Here is a 6,693-nt window from a genome sequence, read left to right on the forward strand (position 1 = left end):
AAGCAAGCATAAAAGCTGAGGACAGAAATAAAGGAGAGAGGAAGCACCAGGCTTCATGACTTAGCCTTGGTATAGGAGTAATCACAGCAAGCGAAAGGTACATTTGAGCTGTGCCTTATCAATAAAGGTTTACTTTAGCAAGAAGAAATAATTAAGGTATCCAATTAAGACTGGAATTTCCCTGTCAAAGTATCTAACTAAAACATGCCAAACACATTAATTTTTTTTTGGCCCATTTCCTACGGTATGTGTTTATTTACTTTTATTTTCCAACATGTTCAAGCTGATCACAAACTGAGAGAGAGAGAGAGAGAGAGAGAGAGAGAGAGAGAGAGAGAGAGAGAGAGATTGCATTCAAAGAAGGAGAGCAATGAGCAATACAACTTCAAAGTCAATTTTATACAAACTTGGAAAACTATGAAAGTCTGCTTTTGGCTAATGCCTTTGTCAGAAGTTTTTGCTTCCTGAAAGCCAGATGACTATCAGAGTGGGATCCTAAAATTAAAGTTACAACAAGCACTTACTCTTAGCAACTGGAAAGATAATCCGGAAAGAAGGACCAGGATGCTGGATAACCTATACACTTTTTACTCAGCCCACTCAATCATTCAGATTCAAACAAGTAGAGGCAGAGAATCCAGGGATTTAATGAGACATTTATCTGCAGAAATCTGAGGGAATCTGTACAAGCTGGGCATTCCTACCACCAAAAAGGAGAAGTATGTGTGCCTGTGTATGTGTGTGTGCATGAGTGTGTGTGTGTGTGTGTGTGTGTGTGTGTGTGTGTGTGTACACATGCTAATGGGAGAGTTTGACCAGTGGATGTATCAGCATTAAATCGCACATCTCATTTGACTGTTCCTTGTTTTCCCAAGTAGAAGTTGCCACTTCTATATTTGGCAGCTTTCTGCACACTGTACCAACTTTTACAATAAATTACCGTGAGAGCTTATATTTCTCCTTATGTTCTTGGGCTCAGTGAATTTACTTATGGTTTACAAAAAGAGAAATGGACTTGGGGAGCCTGGAATAACCAAGGACACACTCAGGACTGAGTGAACATCTGGGAAGACTGTCATCCTCCTCTTCTGGACTGATCTCTCTTATCAAAGACCTTGGCTGGAAAGTCCTGCTCGACCCAGGGCAAGGAGAGCTTGACTGTGTTATTATCCACCTTTCCTGATTGTCAACACGTTGCTCTATTTCCTTGTACATAGATGTTAGTCAATAATATCAGTTGGTTTGAATACATTATATGAGATAGAAGTTATACGTATGGGATCGAGACCAAGAAATAATTGGCCAAAAAGCAAATGAAGCAAAGAAAAAAAAAGACAACAACAACAACAACAAAAAAAACCCCAGCAAGTCATTTATTCAGCGGGGCTGTCTTCAAGGCAGCCAACACTCTACTTGATTGCTTCTCTCTGGACTGGCCCCATCAGTGTCTGAGAGACAGTTTGAGATGGATGGAGCTGTTCATTTATTACCTGAAGGGGGAGGGGCACATTTTCCCACTGGAAAACAAGCCCAGGGAAGTGCAAGGCAAGAAAAGTACAAGTATAGATGGTTGGGCTTCTGATTTTGATTGGAGTTCCACTGCCCAGGTGGCAGTTAACAATTCACTTCCCATTATTTCTTTCACCCTAAGCCAACTCCAAGTCTCTGTCATATGATCGCAGGCTGCACCAGCCCTGCTAGCCATCAGTTGGCTGAAAGCCTAACAATTGAATACTACATTTCTTCCAACTTGCAGCTCTGAGATTTTAGTGGAAGTATTGCTCAAAGGAGTTGAAGGTCCTTTTAAATTTCTAACAGCTGGAAAGGAGTCACCTAGCCAACCTGAAACTATAAACCTCTACATGTCCTTCCTGGACCAGGTCAACCAGGCTTAAAGTCACAAATAGGTGCATTCATTTTTATCCAGCTGCTTTTTCATAGACTCTGCTGTAACTTGGACAGCAGGGGAGTGGTCCAGGACCTTAGCAGAAATTTGAGAGTTGGCCTGATTTCTGACCAGCATTTAACCACTGGTCAGGCTAGAGTTTTCCTGCTGTTGCCTGTTATTTTCTGTGCTGCTTGGTGTCCCTGGAATTCCTAGGACTGAGTAACAGAAGAAAGGGAGGGTTTAGAAAGCATTTTCCCATGCACAGAAAATTCAGAGATTCGGAACTCTGAATAGACCAACTATTCTTAAAAAATCCTTAAGAACAGGCCCCTTCTTGTTAATTACCCATACAAGGTCTCCACTGAAGTGTCAAGAAGTGGGTTAGTGGAATTCATAAAATGTGTTTTTTTTTTTTTTTTGAAGAGAGAGTATCTGATTCCTACGGTTAAGAGAATACAAAACTAAAGTTGGAATTAAATGATAGATTTTTTTCTAAAATTAATTTGCACACAGCCTTCCCAGCTGTGCTAAATGTTTTATCTCCACAAAGAGCTTCACAATAATTGGCAACGTGTGTGGGGAAATAGAATGTGAAGGTATTATAAAGCAATACATAAACTATATGTGTGGGGGCTACAATTCCAAATTCTGACAATGTCCACAGTGCATGAGTGAGATTCGGGGAAAGTAGACAGATGCCTTTGTGAGGGAGAAAAACAGGGGAAAAGTCCCTTTCAGTTGGGGGCAAAAGCATGCATTTACTTTCAGTAGAAGTAGACACACTTAAATCCCTGCTGAGAGCTGGGGAGGGCTGGATGAGCTGTCTAGAAAGCGTTTTCTCTCACTCTATAATGTTAGAAATTCTCGGACAGCAGTGTGCATGGCAATGCACAGATTCTGAGGCGTAAGAGCACATCAGGGCATTGAGAAAGGTTTAATGTGTTCTCATTAGAGGAGCAGGGGCAGAGAGGGAGGGGGAGGCGCCTTGGGGGACAGAGCTGAGCTAGACCACTCTGGGAAGCATTACAATTTTGTGCCTTCTCACTTCAACTCCCTCACTCCCTGAGCTTTACATAGCTGTTTCCCAGACAGTTCAGGAAAATGCCTCCCAAGCCTCCTGTAAAGAGAGCTAGCTGTGCTGTAGCTCACAGCTTGCAGTTTAACAGTTTGTTTGCTTGGACCTTTTAAATATTTTCTTCCTTCCTGGACAGACTTTATAATAGGACAGACTTTATAATAAAATAGACTTGAAAATAAAATAAAATACCCCTTTCATATTCACTTCTAATCAATGAAAAATCCAGAGAGGGGGGAAAAAAGACAATTTGATTAATGCAAGAAAATCCAGACAGAAGACTTCAGAGTTATAAACTCCACACAGCTGCCAGAGTGAGGAGTCTGGCAGGAACAGAAAAGAGGGCTTTAAATTTGAGAAATTTTTCATAGCTAGCTTGATAACTGTAACTCTCCAGCCATTAGCTTTTTTTTTTTCTAGTTTGTTGATTTTTTTTCTAAAATCGGAAAATAAACAATTTACCCTTAAGAACATTTGCCCTGTGAATTGAGAGATTTAATTTGGAGAGGAAACTATCTATGTAGCCAGGGGTCAGCTTGTGATGAGAGGGACCACGAACGCTAAAACAGGGGAACAAGCCAAGGACAAATTTCTTCTTAGGTATGAAATGTTAAAAATAGTGGGTAACCCTTTGTATGCATGCGCCATCTCTGAAATTCTGTTCCACAGACACATTGCTTGCAGGCTCCAATGACACTGCTTTCCCAAAATAGACTAATAAGCAAAGAAATGGAAAATCGACTCCAAGTCATCCCCCGCTTAGGTTTTGACATCTCTAAAATCTTCCTGCTTGGGAATTGTTATAAAACTACAGATAATGGGTATAGTATATAGATAGCCACACTGCTACATCACTTCTTATGAAACAGTGAGGCTGGGGTGTGTGTCATTGCCCTGGATATCTTGCTTTGGGGACTTTCCTAGGTATGTACACTTAAGAGTTATGCTCACCACTGTTACCTCGCTATTTATTATAAAAGGTTGTCAGATATTTCAAAGGGAACGCTGGGGTTCTTTCCTTTGAGTACCTACTGTCATTAGTGAAAAGTTAGAAACAGACTCAGAAGAAAGCTTGAGGATAGATATGGTAGAGTTTGAGAAGAGAACACCAAAGTAGATAAGATGTCTTAGCAGCAGGCAGGAGAAAGGGCATGGGGAAGAGAAACATGGGTCCAACACAGTCTAAGCAATGGAGGTCAGAGAGCCCCCTCATGGCAGAGAACATAATGTCAGCATGCAAATGAGAAAGCCCAGAAATTGACAGAAAGCCTAACCAGGTTCTGGACATTATCTAAAAGGGGAGATGGGGGGCAGGGTACAAACTGCAATGCTACATGATAGAAGCTTTGCAAGCAGTTACATGGGTGTGAGGTTCTGGGGAGGATTAGTACACTATCTCATTAAGGGGATATTATTCCTCCTATCTCTTTAAACATGCCTTCAGGTGAATCAGATTTCTTACAGGGAGGGGGGAGGTGAGAGGGGGAGTTTGACTCTGGGTTAGATGATTGACAGGCTTCTCTGGATGAACTCTTGAGAGAAGAGACAATAGCATGTGATTAGAAAGTCTTCACCCAGGGTCAGAAGTAGATTCTATTCTTTTGATCAGGAGACCTTAGAAAGTGGCAAACATGATGTCTACCTTTCTAGTGTTACCAGAGAAATGGGAGATGTCACCTAAGGCTAACCTCAATGATCTACTACCATAACATTTCCCCTAATGAGCTGATACCCTAAAATTACTTAGGAGGTGGGCTAAAATTGAAGACTACATAAAACATTTTTATTTTTTTTAACCATGAAGATACAGAGATCCAATTCAAAGCTGTTCTCTCCGTAAGGGCTTCCTGTTTTATGCTTTCCTTTTTCAATACCTCTTTTATTTACTTATTTTTGCACATAGGTATCTTGTCTGTATATATCTACGCACTAAATTTGTACCGGGTGTCAAAGAATGGCCAGCAGGCATCAGATTCATTGGAACTAGGTGGGTATTGAGAATTGAACCCTGCTCCCGTGGAAGAACTAGCATTGTGCTTAATAGCTAAACCATCCCTCCAGCTCCTGGACTAGAGTTTTGGTAACACCCTTATGTTAAAGCGAGGAAAAGAAATAACAGAATCTAGACTAGGAACTGGAATCGATTTCAGCATCTCAGGTCTAAGGTCAGGATAGAACCAAGTACATTTCCAGCCTAACCCATGTCTATTTTATTTTATTTTATTTTATTTTATTTTATTTTATTTTATTTTATCTTATTTGTCAATCACAATTAATTGACTGTTTTTTTCAGGTCCAAAAATATGAGTGGCTTTTTATTATTAGTTTTTGTTTGTTTGTTTTAACTTGTAGTCTCTGCGAAATTTTATGTTGGAAAGAAATTAAGAGGTAATTTATTTTTATTCTGGGAGAGATGACAAATGAGCTAAAACTGATTAAAAGTACAGAAAACTGTAAGAGGTATTGACCAATGAGGTACTTATGAGCTCGGGAAATGACGCAAACACCATTGTCATACTGATTAGAGATATTGTTCATGTAAGCATAAATTATAAGCTTTCTGAAGGGTGACCATTTGGGGTATATTATAATCAAAACAGTTAAATGACATAATGTGTCATTTAAGTAGGGGCAAATAATTCTCTTAAAAAGTTTATACTCTTTTACATAGCAATGATGTCACCAAAATAATGGCATCCATATAGTTCTCAAGGAGTAGACAAGTGGATATGGTAGCATGGCATTATCATTATGAATTATGGTGCCTTATGAATTTTATAGTTGAATATTGATATGGATTGAGAATATTAAATAGGAATGTTTTAGATAGTTTTATAGGATGGACCCATACTTTTGAAAATGTTGACTAATATTTATGTGTTTGCATTTAGCTGAAGAAAACCACCATGATTTAATTTTGTTCTCATTCTAATACCATCCATAAAGTATATCTGATGGAATTCAAATTTTCATCATTTGAAATTGGGCAACTGTTTCTTTATGCCTGCATTTTCAGAGAAAATGTCAGGGTGTGTTCAGGAAACACCTTTGCCCTCCCCAAATTGTCTTAATACAAACTACCACAAAATATTTTAGGCAAATAAAAGTATGATTTCACTTTGAAACAGATAATTCTGGTTGTGTGTTTATTATCTATTAATTCAATATAAATAAGGGAAATTTGCCATTAATTTTCTTATACTGGTAATAATTACAGTTACCATTTTCTGAACAGCAAGTTCCATGATAAGTTTACTAGAAGCTATTTTATTTAATCTATACATTTTGCGCTTTATAATTATCCTAATTTAAAATTTGAAGAATGTGTGGCATAAATAGATCAGATAATTTGCCCTCATTCATAAAGCCTCTAATTAACGATTTTAGGATTCTAAGCAGGTCTGTTTGACTTCAAAGTTCTGTGCATTTCATTATATTGATTCTCTAACGGTTAGGGAATTTCATAAATCTCTCATTTTATGCTCACCATTAGAGTGAAGTTTTTTCACAAGGTAAACAGAATTTTATCATTGACTGAATGGGAGCTTTCAGCTAACTTATTTCCTTGGATAATCCATTTGTTTTATTTGCAGACAGAGTGTTGAGCACTAGTGTCCTTGAAAATGTCCCTGTGTTCTAGGTCTTATCACACTCCCATGCAAATGAGCAGTGGACAAACTCTTTCTATTGTGTCATGATTCTCCTGTAGGCATGGGGGGTGATAATTATA

This window comes from Mus musculus, chromosome 3 (genome assembly GCF_000001635.26).
Source record: "Mus musculus strain C57BL/6J chromosome 3, GRCm38.p6 C57BL/6J".
NCBI lineage: Eukaryota > Metazoa > Chordata > Mammalia > Rodentia > Muridae > Mus > Mus musculus.